Source organism: Lagopus muta, chromosome 4 (genome assembly GCF_023343835.1).
Source record: "Lagopus muta isolate bLagMut1 chromosome 4, bLagMut1 primary, whole genome shotgun sequence".
NCBI classification, from domain to species: Eukaryota; Metazoa; Chordata; class Aves; order Galliformes; family Phasianidae; genus Lagopus; species Lagopus muta.
Window position 1 is genome coordinate 43,437,983 of NC_064436.1, and position 14,821 is coordinate 43,452,803.

The 14,821-nt window shown below is 39.3% G+C and overlaps 1 protein-coding gene across 1 annotated transcript in view; it reads left to right on the forward strand.

The window, feature by feature from the left end:
- MTMR7 (myotubularin related protein 7) overlaps positions 1-14,821 on the forward strand; it is a 61,174-nt gene that overhangs the window by 4,016 nt on the left and 42,337 nt on the right. The window lies entirely within an intron of this gene.

Below are 14,821 nucleotides of genomic sequence, written 5' to 3' on the forward strand. Positions count from 1 at the left end.
TTCCTGATGGGTAGACTAGTTTCACTTTTATTCTCAGTGGAATTTCTCTTCATTTTTCTGAACATTTTAGGTATGGTGTGTAATGTCATCAGCCTGCCATCATTAACATGAGCCAAGGATAGATATATGTACAGATAGATAGATAGATATAATTTCATATATTTATGATACACAGATCATCTAAGTGCAATCACATGGCATATGAGGAACAACCAGGGGATCAGGCTAGCCAGCATGGGCTCTTGAAAGGCAGGTCCTTCTTAACAAACCTGACCTCCTTCTAGAACAAGGTAACCCACTAGTGGATGAAAGAAAGGCTGTGGACAGAGACATTAGAAGAGCTTTTACTACTGTATCCTACAGCATTTTCCTGGAAAAGCTAGCAGTTCATGGCTTAGATAAGTGTAGTCTTTTCTGGGTAAAAACTGGCTGGATGACCAGGTCCAGAGAGTCACAAATTGAGTGACATCCAGAGGCAATGACTCCCTGATCCTCAAAGATTGTAACTCACAGGGTCACTGCCTCTGAATAAGATCGCCATGAGCTAGACAGAGGAGTTACCAGCCAGCACAGTTCCCAGAGACATTAAATGCTCTGTTAAGTATCTTCCTTCAGATAAAATGAAGGGATTTTCACTTTTAAGCAGGTTAATACCCATCAGGTCATGACAGAATTACTTGGCAGAACAGAAGCTTCACATTTTAGCTGACTGAAATACATTTGTCACTAGATAAACAAGAACTTTTATTATGCAGGACAGATTGTCCTTTAACCTTCTCAAATACAAACATGGAGGAAAAATGGTTGCAAAGGAGAAAAAAACACAACCCAGGGAGTATTTTTAATTTGTGTTAATAAATGAAAAACACTACGCTTGAACAACAACAAAGGGACATTTAAATAAATCACAGAAAAGTTGTGTATATCTGTAAATAATTGATTACTCATTTGCAGGAAAAAAAAGGTATAAGATTTAGCAGTTTATTTACATGACCAGCGGGTGGCCATTTTTATTCTTCCCATCAGTTCAGGGGGTTTATTTTCTTTAGAGATCTTGGCTATGCAGAGTCAGAGATGAATTATTGCTTTTCCATAACAGTAGGAAAGATTTCTGGCTGTACTTGATTTTCAGCTGTATAAAGCAGGCCTGCCATTTGAGACTTCAAGGGGGTGTACCAAGGGGAGTGTAGGGGGAGTGGCAGGAAAGCTGCAATCATCTTCTGTTTTTCCCTGAACACTGTTGAGGTAACCAACAAGTATCTCCAGCAACCTATGGCAAATTGAGCAACTGGGGCCATGTCAACTAAACTTCTAAAAGTAGAAGGTGCACATGCCAAGAAACTCGCCCAGCCTCATCAGCAAAAAAATATATACTTTTAGTTATAGTTATCGGCAATTTGCTTACATATTAACCACTGCTTTAGTCTGCTGTACACAATTACTGTTCACAGGCTCAACTCATTCTCTTCTGGGGCTGGAATTTGCCTAAGTACTTTAGGTTTGATTAGCTATAATGGATCACATGAGTTGCCTCACTAAGATATATTAGATAATTTGCTGAAGCTGAGCCAGGCAGCATGAGTTTTGGCACATTTAAAGAATGAAATCTGCCCTATGAGACTGTGATGGTTGGATTCTTTTCATCTCTTCTACTTTTCCACATGAGCTGTGCATCAAAGTGACACTTTAATTTGTCTGCAAGAAGTAGAGGAGGAATTTCTTAAATTAGGATGGGATTGGGATTCTGTTTTTAAGAATTTTTAAAACATGAAATAAGTGCAAGTTTTGCATTCTGTGTTGAAGGGCTTGTTGAATTCAGAAATCACTGCATTACTCAGATACTTAGATATTTCTTAGTTTGCTTAGGTATGTATGTATTATATGCATTATTCAGTGAAGCTCTGCAGAAAAGGAGTGTCACCCAGTGGAGGTTTATCAGGTATGGAGACCAGCAAAAAGAGAATAACAGTGTGTTCCAGCAGAAGTGAAATCATAAGGCTTAAAATGGAACTCCTTTTTAACTATGATGGAGCAAAAATGATGCCATGGTGTGCATTGCCATTATTAATGATGATGCTATGGTTCAGCTTCTGAACCATAAACCATTCTTTCCCAGCATCAACAGAGCCCACAGACAGTATGTTTTTATGACCTCAGATACTGAACTGTCTTGAAGAGTCCAAATTTTCAGTGTGGAGTGGGAGAAAATACCTTGCCTTTGATTTACAATAACCAGATACAGATGCTATCTCACTGACCTTCCAAAATGTGTGTACAAAAGGTTCACACTTGAGAATGAAGATTTCTGTAAAGATTCTCAGGTTATCTTTTAACAAACAAGTTTTTGATTCTGGGTTCTTGTAAATATTCATGTGGAGTTTTATGTCACTGTTGTTAGTTTTTTTCCTGACATGCAAACTGTGCAAACTTGATCTTTGAAAGTCTGGTCAGATTCTTCTGCACTATGTGCCAATCTTGTTATATAGTCACATTGTGAGAAACATGAGTTTCTCCGTGCGTTTCAGTCAGATAATTTGTTTTAGTGCCAGTGGCATTGGTCTTCATTGATTAATAGATTCCTAGACTGACTTTCAGCAAATGTATTAGTCTCAGTTCTGCACAGTTTCATGCTGTATTCCAGAGATCCTAATTACTAGAACTCTAGTCTTCCTAAATTTAACTCTAGTCTTCCTAAATTCCTAAATAGAACGCTAGCCCTCCTAAATTTGTTCCTGCTATTCAGCATGTCTCTGTCACTCATAGCACTGATTGAAATCTTTACAAAATCACTTTTCAGAGTAAAGCAATACTTTTAGTCAGTTTTCCCAGGAAGATTCCACTGACCTTCGGGTTGCTGTGTAGTCTCCCCACACAGCTCGTCTTCCCCTTCTCTGTGGCCAAAGATGTGAGAGAACTTCCCACAGGAAAAGGGTGGGAGAGAGCAGCCAGATGTGGAAGACTTAAACAGCCCTTCTGCCCTTGGAGAAGAAAGAGTATAAATAATATACTGACACATTTTTAAATTCAGTTCTGCCTCGTGTGGTGGGAAGAAAGCTGTCTGAATCATTCAGTCCCCCTTGTACCACTGGGGAAACCATGTCAGCACGCTGCTCCACCTCTGCACAGCAACAGCATTCAGTGATTACTGAAATATTCCCCAGGGAAACAAATGTTTACAACTGAGGTTTGTAATTGACAACAGAGATGCCACAAATTGTACAATGAGCTATTTTGTGTATGTCTTTGTTCACATGTGTTTGTATGTGTATACTTTATATACATTATGCATATATGTACACATACATACCCTGAAGCTGAGGAAAAGAACATCTTTGCAGATAGTTTCTAATGAGACAAAACTAGATTTCTAAGTGGAAAGGAAGAATGTAACATGTTATGGATATTGCACATAATTTCTTTTCATATTTTAAAACATTTGCTCGATTGAAGTTGTTTCCTCAGAGAAACAGATATCCTATAACTGCCAACTGGGTTTTGCATTTGACTTTGTTCACTTGTTATTTTACATTTGTAGGAGCCTCTGTAGAATTCAGAGGGAGGATATTCTCAACTTTCTCAACACACATTTTCTAATCTTCCAGATTAGGTTTGCTTGTCCTAGAATGCAAATTACTTTGCAATATTTAATATAGATCTTCTTTCACATCATAATCAAATCAATATTTTAGCCATTTGAATTGGTTAGTGGACTTTACAAATATAAAAAAAAATATGTATATTTGCATTATAGATGTGTACCTAAATTTACATTATAATTTCTTATTCTTTGGTTGATATTTAAAAAGTTAAAAAGATAGTACGAGAAACATGGTACAGTAAGCATACCAAATACATAGAAACTGCAAAGAGTCTCCATGTAAGACATGTAAGACCGAATAAGACTGCACAGAGCAGTTGGCTTTCACAGGAAGATGTGAAATCTTCCTGTCTTGGTGTAGCTGTCTTGTGTCTTGTGTAGCTTGTCTTGTGGTGTATGTACACCATACTGCAATCCGTAGCATAAATACTTCCAAAAGAGAGTTCTTATCCTGGCAAATTGAAGGCTGATGGGAGATACGTTTGCAGTATATATTTCAAATGGAGAGAAAGGAAATGTATGGACTGGCAAAGGAACATGCTGGTACAACCAAATCCATACTTCTTGGCTGGGGTGTATGAGTTAGTATCTAATACTTCATAAGAGAGGTGTGGAGGGGGAAAATAAAGTAACTGCTTTTAAAATGGAGCTAGCTGAGTTTGTGAATTTATGAATATAATGGGGACTAAACATGATGGTTCAGAAGATCCTCTGCAATTCTTTGTCTTTAGAAAAGGTTAAATATATTTTTAATTACTAAGGTAGTTTTGGAAAGCTCTATATTTGTAAAGTTGCTTGGAAAACATCAGGCCTGAGTGCAAGGATTTAGAAGCAATTTGTATTTATTTTTTTTTTTTTAATATTTGATTTACATAAGAATTAGCACACATGGATTGGATTTATTTCCCAATAGAAGGAATGCAGAAAAAGAGGACTGTGTTAGTACTAAACCAAGAAGTAAGGCACACAACACAGAACTGAACTTAACTAGTAGTAACAACATTATAACTATTTCGATTAGCAGCTCAGCTTGAAAAGCTGTTTAAGAACTTCACTTGCAAGTAACTGTTGGATACTGGCTACAAATATGATTGTTCCAATGAATGTTTTAGAGTTGAAAAAATGCTCAGCTTCGGATAGGAAGGGGAAGGAAATCTACAGTAACACACGCTGTATCTACAGAGTCCTGATGCTACCTATGAAGTAATGGAGTGATTAATTTTGGAATCCATAAGGTTAAAGTTCTTAGGAAAAAGTGTACCTCAGGTCTCAGGGAATCTGAGAAGTCACCTGCAGGGACTGGTACTCTCATAAATGAATTATAAGAAAAAGAGCCTACGCTCAGAAATGTGTGAGAGTCTGAGTTAGCCAGCAGAATCTCTGAATGCAAATGGGACTTAAATGCAGAAACATGGTTAGCAACCAGCCAAATGCCCTCAGGGCTCCTGTGTGTGACACTCTAAGAAACAAGCCAAGATGCTTAAAAAGGTTATTAACCTTTATAGAAATTTTACTAAATGGGATATTTTGCAGCAGAGTAGCATTGATAGCCATAAAAACAAAGCAAAAACACCCTCTAAACAAGGACTTCCTCTTTGTGCGTCAAAGCACAAAGACTAGTATGTTTGGATTTGACTATTCTCTGTCAGTGGAAAGGAAGCATTACACTGGGGGGATGGGGGGAAAAGAAAAAAAAAAAAAAACCAGAAAAAAACTAGGAAAGAAAAAATATAAAACTTTAATCTGAGAATTTAGCGGATTTTCCCTGCCAAATGCCAGCTCTTCATTTGCATCACTAGGCCAGAGTTTTCTTCTCTGGTATTACTCGGCCAGCAGCCAGCTCTCTGGGTGCAAATATGCAGAGAGTAAGTGTTTAAGCTCACAGTAGTTGAGTAACTCTTAGTATTTCTGTAAGAAGTTTCTGCTGAATAATGTGCAGCTTTTACTGCTTTGAAAGACAGCATCTCCCACATGCAGATTCCCTGATCTCTGCTAGAACCTGTGCTCATATTGCTGCTTGTCCAGGTGAATCTCTCACTTCCTCTGCTCAGCAGCCAAAACTTCTGGGAACTAAATTCTGTCAGAACTCCCCCTCTTCGTAATACACACACACACACACACACACACACACTCCTCCACACAACCTCATTACCACAGGAAGCAAGATTATTTGAAATGCAAGCAGGTTAGTACCTTTAAAAAAAGAAGAACAAGAAGAAGATTGGTACTGAACCCCAGTCACTGCCTTGACATGTAAACGAAAAGAGCAGACTGTTTTTGAAAATCAGAGCAAGCGTAGTTCCTGCCTACTGCACTTTTTATTTCTCTTCCATTTTGTGGGAAAAATCTACCATCATAGTACACAGAAATTTGCCAAAAAGTCAAGAATGCTAAAAAATAGAATAGAATTTAAAAGCTAACAAAAATTTAAGTCTTTCTGTATTGCTAGGCACGCTTCCAACTCATCAGCCTATCCAATGTGGACTTTCCCATGCCCAGTATAGAAGCCAAAAGTGTTGCTGAACATTAATAGTTAGCCTCTCCAGGCTGTGTCAGTTGTAGGTCCATAGGGACCCTAGCTCACATATGGGGTGGGAGTGGATCTGGCAGTGCAATGTGGGAGCCAGCTACGTTCAAATTGGTGAAGGTCATCCAAAAGCATCTCAGACTGTCATTGTCACTGCAGCCTGCTTCTCACTGAATTTGACACCAAGCCTTTCCTAGGTCATTATCAGAATGCTTTCAGAGGAGTGTGACCTAGCAGTTTCAAGAGGTGGATGGATTTAAGTTGCAGTAGACAGTAGATGGGGCATTCGTATTACAGGCTTCTGACAAAGCTAATCTTCCCCTCTTGGCTCCTGCAGAGCTGAATCAGAATGGGAGCATAAGCTAGGTGCACTGGAGGGGACCCTGAAGCCTGTTCTAAGTACCTGGTGGTCTGATTCAGGATGTACAAAGGCTGAAGAATGAGGATCAGCCACCAATCACTTGCTGCGACAGATGTTAGGTAAAAACTGCTAGTAGTAAGTAATAAGGTACAGTTATCAAAAGCTGTATGTATTATAAAAGCGGTGCTACCAATTCGGAAGTTTTCTGTCATGAAATACATGTATTAAGTGCAAAATTATTCACAGGAAAGAAAGAGTGTGTTTTACTCAGAATTCAGTCCTGTGAAGTGCTGAACACCCTCTGTAAATGCTGACCACTTTTAACCTCCTGCTTAAAGTCCCTTGAGTCTGGGTGAGGGCAGTGTATTGCAGAGTTAGATTCTTAGTAAAAAAATAGTATCTCCATGGAAGTGGAAAAGCAGCTTAGGGTGAAGAAGGGTGTGGGGTTGTTCAGCGAAATTAAGGCTTGCAGCTGTCCTATATAATGTATCATTCAGCAACAATAACAGAAACATTTTTTAGACTTAGCACTACTTGTGTCTTTTTTTTTTTTTTTTTTTTTTTTTTTTTTTCTTAATACAGCTTGGAAGTTGCTTTGGTACACTCCTTCCCAGCAATACTCTGATACACTTGTTAGGACTCCTGCTGCATAGCAGCTTTCATCCTAATCTTTTTCATTTGCATCTTTTCCAAATAAGGCTAAATTTAGCAGACCATTCTGAAGAAGAGGTCTCAGTCTTGCCCCTATTTATTTCTGTGACAGAACTCATGAGAAGAAAGAGTGGCAGAAAATATCAGAAATATAGCTCTTCCTTTGTTTCCTTCCCTCTCCCAACCCTTTAAAAGTTTACAATGCTTAAAGTCATACAGATCAGAAAATTCACAGTTAAAATAGCTCCTTTGGATGCAACTGCCAGTAAGAACAAACACACAAAAACTCCTCATTAAAGGCAAATTTCAAGAGAGCTCTCATAGCATGCAGAGTACTAGATTTTATGAAAAGGATCATCAAAATGTATTTCAGTGTTTTTTTTTTTTTTTTTTTTATGCTAACCATCTCTGACTGTACTGTTCTCCATCCTTTAGATGACATGACAGCTATAAATTCTCACAGAGAAAAAAATATATATATAAACAAATATCTAACAGATATCTAGCATTGAATTATCTTGGAAAACCTAAGTAGAAGTCTAGATTTCATTCAGTGTTGTAAGATCAGCTTCTCAGGTGGAATCCTGAGCTTCTTCAATACAGTGGGAGTTCCTTAGGGGGAGGATACACTGCCAGTGTATTTATGTTGTATTTGAAGAGAGCAATAAGGTCTCCCCTCAGCCTCCTTTTCCCCAGACTAACAGCCCCACTTCCTTCAGTCTCTCCTCATAGGGCACATTCTCCAAGCCCTTCACAAGCCTTGCTGCCCTTCTTTGGACCTGCTCCAGCATCTCAGTGTCCTTTCTGTACTGAGGTGCCCAAAAATGAACACAGTACTCGAGGTGAGCCCTCACCAATGCTGAGTACAGGGGCAGGATGACTTCCCTAGTCCTGCTCACCACACACCATTCCTGATCCAAGTCAGGATGCCATTGGCCTTCTTGGCCACCTGCACACACTGCTGGCCCATATTCAGCTGGCTGTCCATCAGTACACCAAGGTCACTTTCCATTAGGCAGCTTTCCAGCCACTCTTCCCCACGCCTGTAGGTTTGCCTGGAGTTGTGACTAAAATGCAGTTGTGACTAAAACACTTGACCACACTGAAACTCATACAGTTTACCTTGGCGCATCAATCCAGTCTATCCAGATCCCTCTGTAGTGTCTTTTTACCTCCAGATCAACACCCCCTCTCAATTTGGTGTCATCTGCAAACTTACTGAGGATGCACTCAATCCCCTCAAGATCATCAATAAAGATGTTGAATAGGAGTACCAAGCCCTGGGGGACACCACTTGTGACTGGCCATCAACTGGATTTAACCTTATTGACCACAACTCTTTGGACGTCGTCCAGACAGTGATTTACCCAGAAGAGCGTATGCCCATCCAAACCACAGGCAGCCAGCTCCTCCATGATAGTCACATGGAAGACTGCCATGCTAGTGGGGAAATTGTATGGCCAGTTTTACAGACAGACATTCACACTCTTTCAAAGAACTAAATGCTTGGAAGAGATTATATTTGTTCTGAAGGGCAGTCACTGACTAGCGATAGATGCTCTTGCAGGCATGAGCCTCCTTATCTGCGAGACTACCAGTTGGCATGGGTTAAAATGATGCAGTTTCACCACTAGTTTCATGAAGGAAGGATATTTTCAAGATGAAACCCAGGCCAGGACTCACCTTTTGATCTTTAAGGAGAGATTTCTCAAGCAGATGCTTCCAGCTGCATCAGCAGCAGTCACTGCATGATGACCAGATCTGGATAAATCATAGAATCATAGAATGGCATGGGTTGAAAAGGACCACAGTGATCATTGAGTTTCAACCCCCTTGCTATGTGAAGGGTCACCAGCCACTAGACTGGGCTGCCCAGAGCCACATGCAGCCTGGCTTTGAATGCCTCCAGGGATGGGGCATCCACAACTTCCTTGGGCAACCAGTTCCAGTTCGTCACCACCCTCTGAGTGGGACAAACTTCCTCTTAATATCTAGCCTAAACCTCCCCTGTCTTACTTTAAAACCTTTCCCTCTTGTCCTGTCACTAACCACCTTGATACATATGTTGGGGTCCCCTCTAGCATGGAACAACAGTGTTGTGACAGCTGTCGTTGCCTCACTTGCAAAACAGCAGCAGCAAGCAGCAGCATATCTGAAGTAGAAGGAGGGAATAGAAAGTATGAGAATCTGGAGCATTACTCTTACATAACTTGGTGACGTACAACATGCAAGAAGCACGTAGCTGGTGAGCCTGGCCACTAAGATACCTGCCCTGTGTGGGCACCAAGAACAAGGAAAAACTATTGAGACAGCAAGAGGCAAATGTTTGGGCTTTTTCTGAGACTTGTGTAAACATAGGTAAGCATTGCAGATGCAAGCTGGGAAGTAAATCTCACTCAGCTAAGTGGCTGATGAGGTGGCATGCAGGAAAAACATAGCAAAGTCATATGCTGTATGCATTGACTATAACCACTAAGTTAGTAAACCACAAGCCTCAGAGCGAGCAGTTATGTATAATCATATCTGTAGCTATCTGTAGTTAATGATTCATCTCACCTCACACATTTTTTCTGAACATTACATCTTTTTGTTACAAGTGTAGACCTTTCATGATAGCTCATACATCCTGACTGTGAAGAGTACCTTGGAACAAAACTCTGGACATTCAGCTCCTGGAACAAATTACAACAAGCACTGTCTTCTCATGCATACATAATCCATGAAAATAATTGACAGCGATCAAGAACATAAATCTAATACTACACAGGGCTGAAAACTGACAGGAGTTAGGAGCTCAAACTACAGAGCTTTCAGACAGGGAATGTCAGAAGCAGTTCAGCACAGTTTTCTTCAGAATCCTCTCCGACATTTTTTGTTCCTCAGTAAGTAGCAATAGACCCTGAAAAACACTTACCTGGTGAAAACAAAGCAAAGTGAATTCGAATAATAAACTGGACAAGTGCTGGGAGAGCACACTGGAATTCAATCTTAACACCCTGTCAGTCTGAACACTGGGGTTTCTATGACCTTTGCTTAATCTGCTTTTTCTCAAAATGTAAACTGCTTGTCAGTAGCTGAAAAAGGATTGTGTGATCTGAAACCTCCTTTTCAAGGAATGTAAATAAGAAAGACTTCATTGACCACTTCTCAGTGTCAGCTTCTTTCATTAGCAATACAGTATATATAGGAGCAAAGAGATCACTACCTGATTTCTGAAGGATTTCAAGCAGCAGAATTCAGCTAAAACAAATTCTGATCACTTCCTCTGATGACTGTCAGTAAGGTAGGAATCACTTCACTTTCAGTTCTGCATAGATGTTCAAAGAATCACAGAATATCCCAAGGTAGAAGGGACTCGCTAGGATCATTAAGTCCAGATCCTAGTTCCACATGTAGCTTTAGGTAATTATAAGATGATGGCATTCTTTTCCTTTGTTATCCAATTTTTATTTTTCTTTGTTATTTTCTCTAGACCCAAATATATTATATCCATTTCTTTTTCTTCATGTTGGGAAAAATATTCCAGGCAGACCATTAATACAGTCCCACAAGTCAATAAAATTTTGAAAACTGTTATAACAACACAAGTTTATTTTTCATTTAACAATACAGCTTTGGTGAACACACAGTTATGACCTGCTTTGAGCTCTACTGTCTTACCTTCTTCTTCTAACTTTTTGCTGAGCTTGTCATTGAATGCTTCAATAGAAAGGAGCTGAGAATCTAGGTTGCTTGTTTCTTTTAATCAGTTTAGTGAATAGTTCCTGTCTAGGATTCTGCATGAGATACTGTAAAGGTAGACAGAGTATTACAGGCACCACAATTTGGAAAATCTTTTGGTGACTTTGGAAAATCTTTTGGTGATTGGAATAGTTCCCAATACCTCTGCTCGAAGAAAACTCAATCAGTCAGTTATTTGTGGCTGATACCTGACTGCAGTGAAGCAAAATATGAAATCTCAATTTCTGAGTGGAGGAAACACATCTAGCAGATTATATTAGATTTTAATTAAAAGAAAGTTATTAATAAATAAATAAATCCAGCTTTTCCACCAAGTTCTTCTACATAGCTGAGGATCTAACTTGAGAGTAGACTTGCTCAGATGTACCTAGTCACAGCTAATATATGGGAAGAGGGGTACTCTCTTAAAGGTTCTCAGTATAGCTATTCCTTACAGCAGTGTCCTGTGTAGGATCAGTAAAAGGCAAGACAAAGCAATTGCTTTTCACTGTGCTGACTGACAAAACAGTGTAAGTAGAAGTATTGATGAACGCAGATTTGCAGAACGGGGTAAATCTCTAAGCAGTATTACACTTCTTCAGGAGTTTAGGAATTCTTAATTGTCTTGTGGAAGTATTTTTTTTTTTCCCTACTGGCTCTCTTGAGAAGTGCTTTTCTTCATTTTCACCCTATAATACTCACTGTACTAACTGGCCTCCTCCTTTAGCTGCTTTACCCTCTCTGGTCTGAATTACACCAGCTCAAGTATATCACAGCTGACCTCCAACACTGTGCTGTCAGCTGACATGTTTTGTTATGAAAAACATAGCATTTTACAGTAGTAGGATTAACTGTTCTGATCTTGTTGAAATGCTCTCATTTAAAATAATGTTAGTCCTTTGTCAAAACCATAACTGTTTCCTCAACTGATGAAATCCTCATGTTAGCAACTGGAGTTCTATTTGAGCTCTTTCAGAGTTTTATTTGCTTTATTTCTCTGTTATGCAACTCAGGCCAGAAGCATATCAGTTGCGCTATCTGTATAACAGGATTGAATGGGTCTCCAGGGGACTGCTGGTATTTTTTCCTGTGTGAATTTTGTTTTTATAACCATGCAACAACGTTTTATAACAGGGCAAAATCAAAGACTGCTTTGAGTAATTCTTGAAGGAAATGCTAAAAGGTCAAGCCAAGTAACAGTTAGCTGAGTTAAAGAATAAAGTCAAAGCTACTTGTTTTTACCTTGTCACATGCAGCTCCTGCTAGATTAACTGAGTGAGAAGTTTGTGTGTCTAAGTGCACTGGCCAGGAGAAACTTGGGATGTTCCCTCTAAAAGTTCAGAAGTTATGAAACACAGAAAGAGACACACTGTTTCTGAATCTGTGGTACTGATTATCCAAGGTGTAAATCCTGTAGACACCTACAAATCACATGCATGTGTTTCACCTTTGGCTGCTGTCATTAGGCAAAAGGCAAAAGGGAAACACGAGTTTTGATGCCACAGTGTATGACTGCTGTCTAGTGAGTGAAAAAAAACCCGATTGCCACCTCCAGCCTGGCAAACTGTGTGCTTCACTGGAGGAAAGAGCTTTGATGCCTGCAAACAACTTCTTGCTCTAAGTGCAGAAGTTCTTCAGTGACATACCTTCAGAAACTGTGTGGATTCTTTTTGCTCCATTCCTTATCCACAGTCCAAAAGCTGCACTCAAACTAGCATTGTCTTCCTTTAGCTCACAATAACATGGCATGATACCAGCCTCCATGTCTTCATCCCGAATACCAGGCTGTAAGGCAGACAATTCTGTCACATTGACTATAGCTGCCCAAAAATAAAGCTGCCTTACCATCGGTTTCATGTTTATTTCTTCATGATGATCAGTGATGGTTTTTAAGGTATGTCTATATGTCCATAAAGCCGTCTGTAGATGACCCTTGACAATAAGCATTAATATAAGTACATACTTTTATACTTAGAGTTTGCAGATTATATTAAAAGGCAGCCAACAGCAATCTAGTAAAGATAGTTGCAAAACACGAATAAACTTACAAATCCAATACGATGATTCAAATCCACATCTTAACTAACAGAAAATGTTTGAGCATTCAGGTGACTGCATTGATTATAGTAGAGATTTTAGTACACTGTAAGTTAAATGTGTCTTTCGTGTTTTACTAGCTTCGGCTGAAACCCATCTCTCCTGCTTATGGATATGAAAAACAAATACAGTAGTGTCATTCTAGCTCTCAGTGCCTGGTCGTCTTTCAGCAAGCACTGATCGAGAACTTTATTGGTAGTTGCAGCAGATAGATCAAAAACTGTTTAGTAATGACAATTCAATTTTCCTATCTCTACATCTTAGTTGAGTCAGAATGGTAGACTATGAAGTACTGTGTTTTGTTGTTGGCCTCACTGTACTTCCGTAGAGAAAGTATTTCACTTTCAGGATTGTTAAGATAACAGCATCCATGATAGAAAGAGAATTATTCATGTAAGAGAACTGTTAAAATCTTGTGATTACTGCATCTTTCTGTGACAAATGCAGTAGGCATTTTTGTCTAAACCCCAGTTCTGTTTATAGCCATCCTGTTATAGCCATTCTGTTTATAGCCATCCTTGCTCAAGAATAATTTTATCTGTTCAAGACAGTTAAAAAACTCTTGTAGGATGTAGAGCAACTGATTGCTATTAACAGGATTTCAGTTTTAACAGGATTTCACTTTCAGTGTTCTGTGAGCAATGAATGCCTTAGTGTTGCAGATATTGAAGCAGAGATAAAGCACCATCAACAGCAAGACTTAAACTTGGCAGTAACAAACCACAAGGAAAAGCAAATATCTTCAGGGACTGAAAGGATGAGCATGCTTTCTTCCATTTTCACTTACTGGCAGTAGCAAATGCCAAACTATGGTAATATATGCCATGAATCATATTTATTTACAGCTACAAAGGAAATATATTCCATGGTTGGTTAATTCTTAATTGATTTTTACAGCTCAGGCCTAAAATAAGAGAGCAATATATACCACCAATTGAGTCTTGTGAATGAACGACTCTTTATGTAATTCCTGCACTTTTATGGATGCCATCCAGTGAAATTTCAAATAGAAAATATCTTCAACTCTTGTATCAGATCAGGGTGACCAAAGTGAAATGGAAAGATAAAAACTCTCAGTAGAGAACAGATTTTGTCCAGTTGATGGTGTCTCAGATTATGGGCAAATTATCCACTTCTGCACAATACCAACAGCTGAATTATGGGAGAAAAAAAAAGGCAGAAGTGGTGAAAAGAGAGACAGAAGGAAACAGAAAGGTCAAATTCAGACACGACTTATGTTCCACTCCTGGCAGCACAGCTTCTGTCTCCTCTAACCAAAGAGTTGGCACAAAAAACTCATGATGTTGGACAATCTAGCAAAAAGGTGACGGGACTAGAGAAACATTGGCAGGAACTGTGCAAGTAACATTATAACCATTGTTCCCTTTCCCTTACAGTAAAAAGTTTTGGTGGCCTCAAGTCATTTACAACTCATGTTTTAGCTTTCACAAAAAAAGCTTAAGCTTGTTCTGTTCTCTGCAGGCAAGATAAGAATGTGTGGGGAGCTTCTGCTGCTCTGCAGCACAGCTCTCTTGCTGCAGGCTTTGTGTGCTTCAGTACATCTTCATACTTATTCCTGACCCTTTGAGGTGGCTAGCCAAAATGGAACTGCCTATTTGTGAGAAGCTGGTTAGAGATGTCTGACATATGTTCTCTATGTCTGCCCAGGTAACCTGAGGAAAGCAGCCCTAAAACATCTATTTTTGCCTCAGGAGGTACCACATCTGATGGTCCAGGCAAGGCAAGCAATGGCAGAAGAAATTTATTGCGTAAGACCGAAAATTATGTGTCACAAAAAATCTCCCCTTGTGCACATTGTGAATTATTGAAAAACAGACATGTAGAGCTTGAGATTAATGCAATTCTG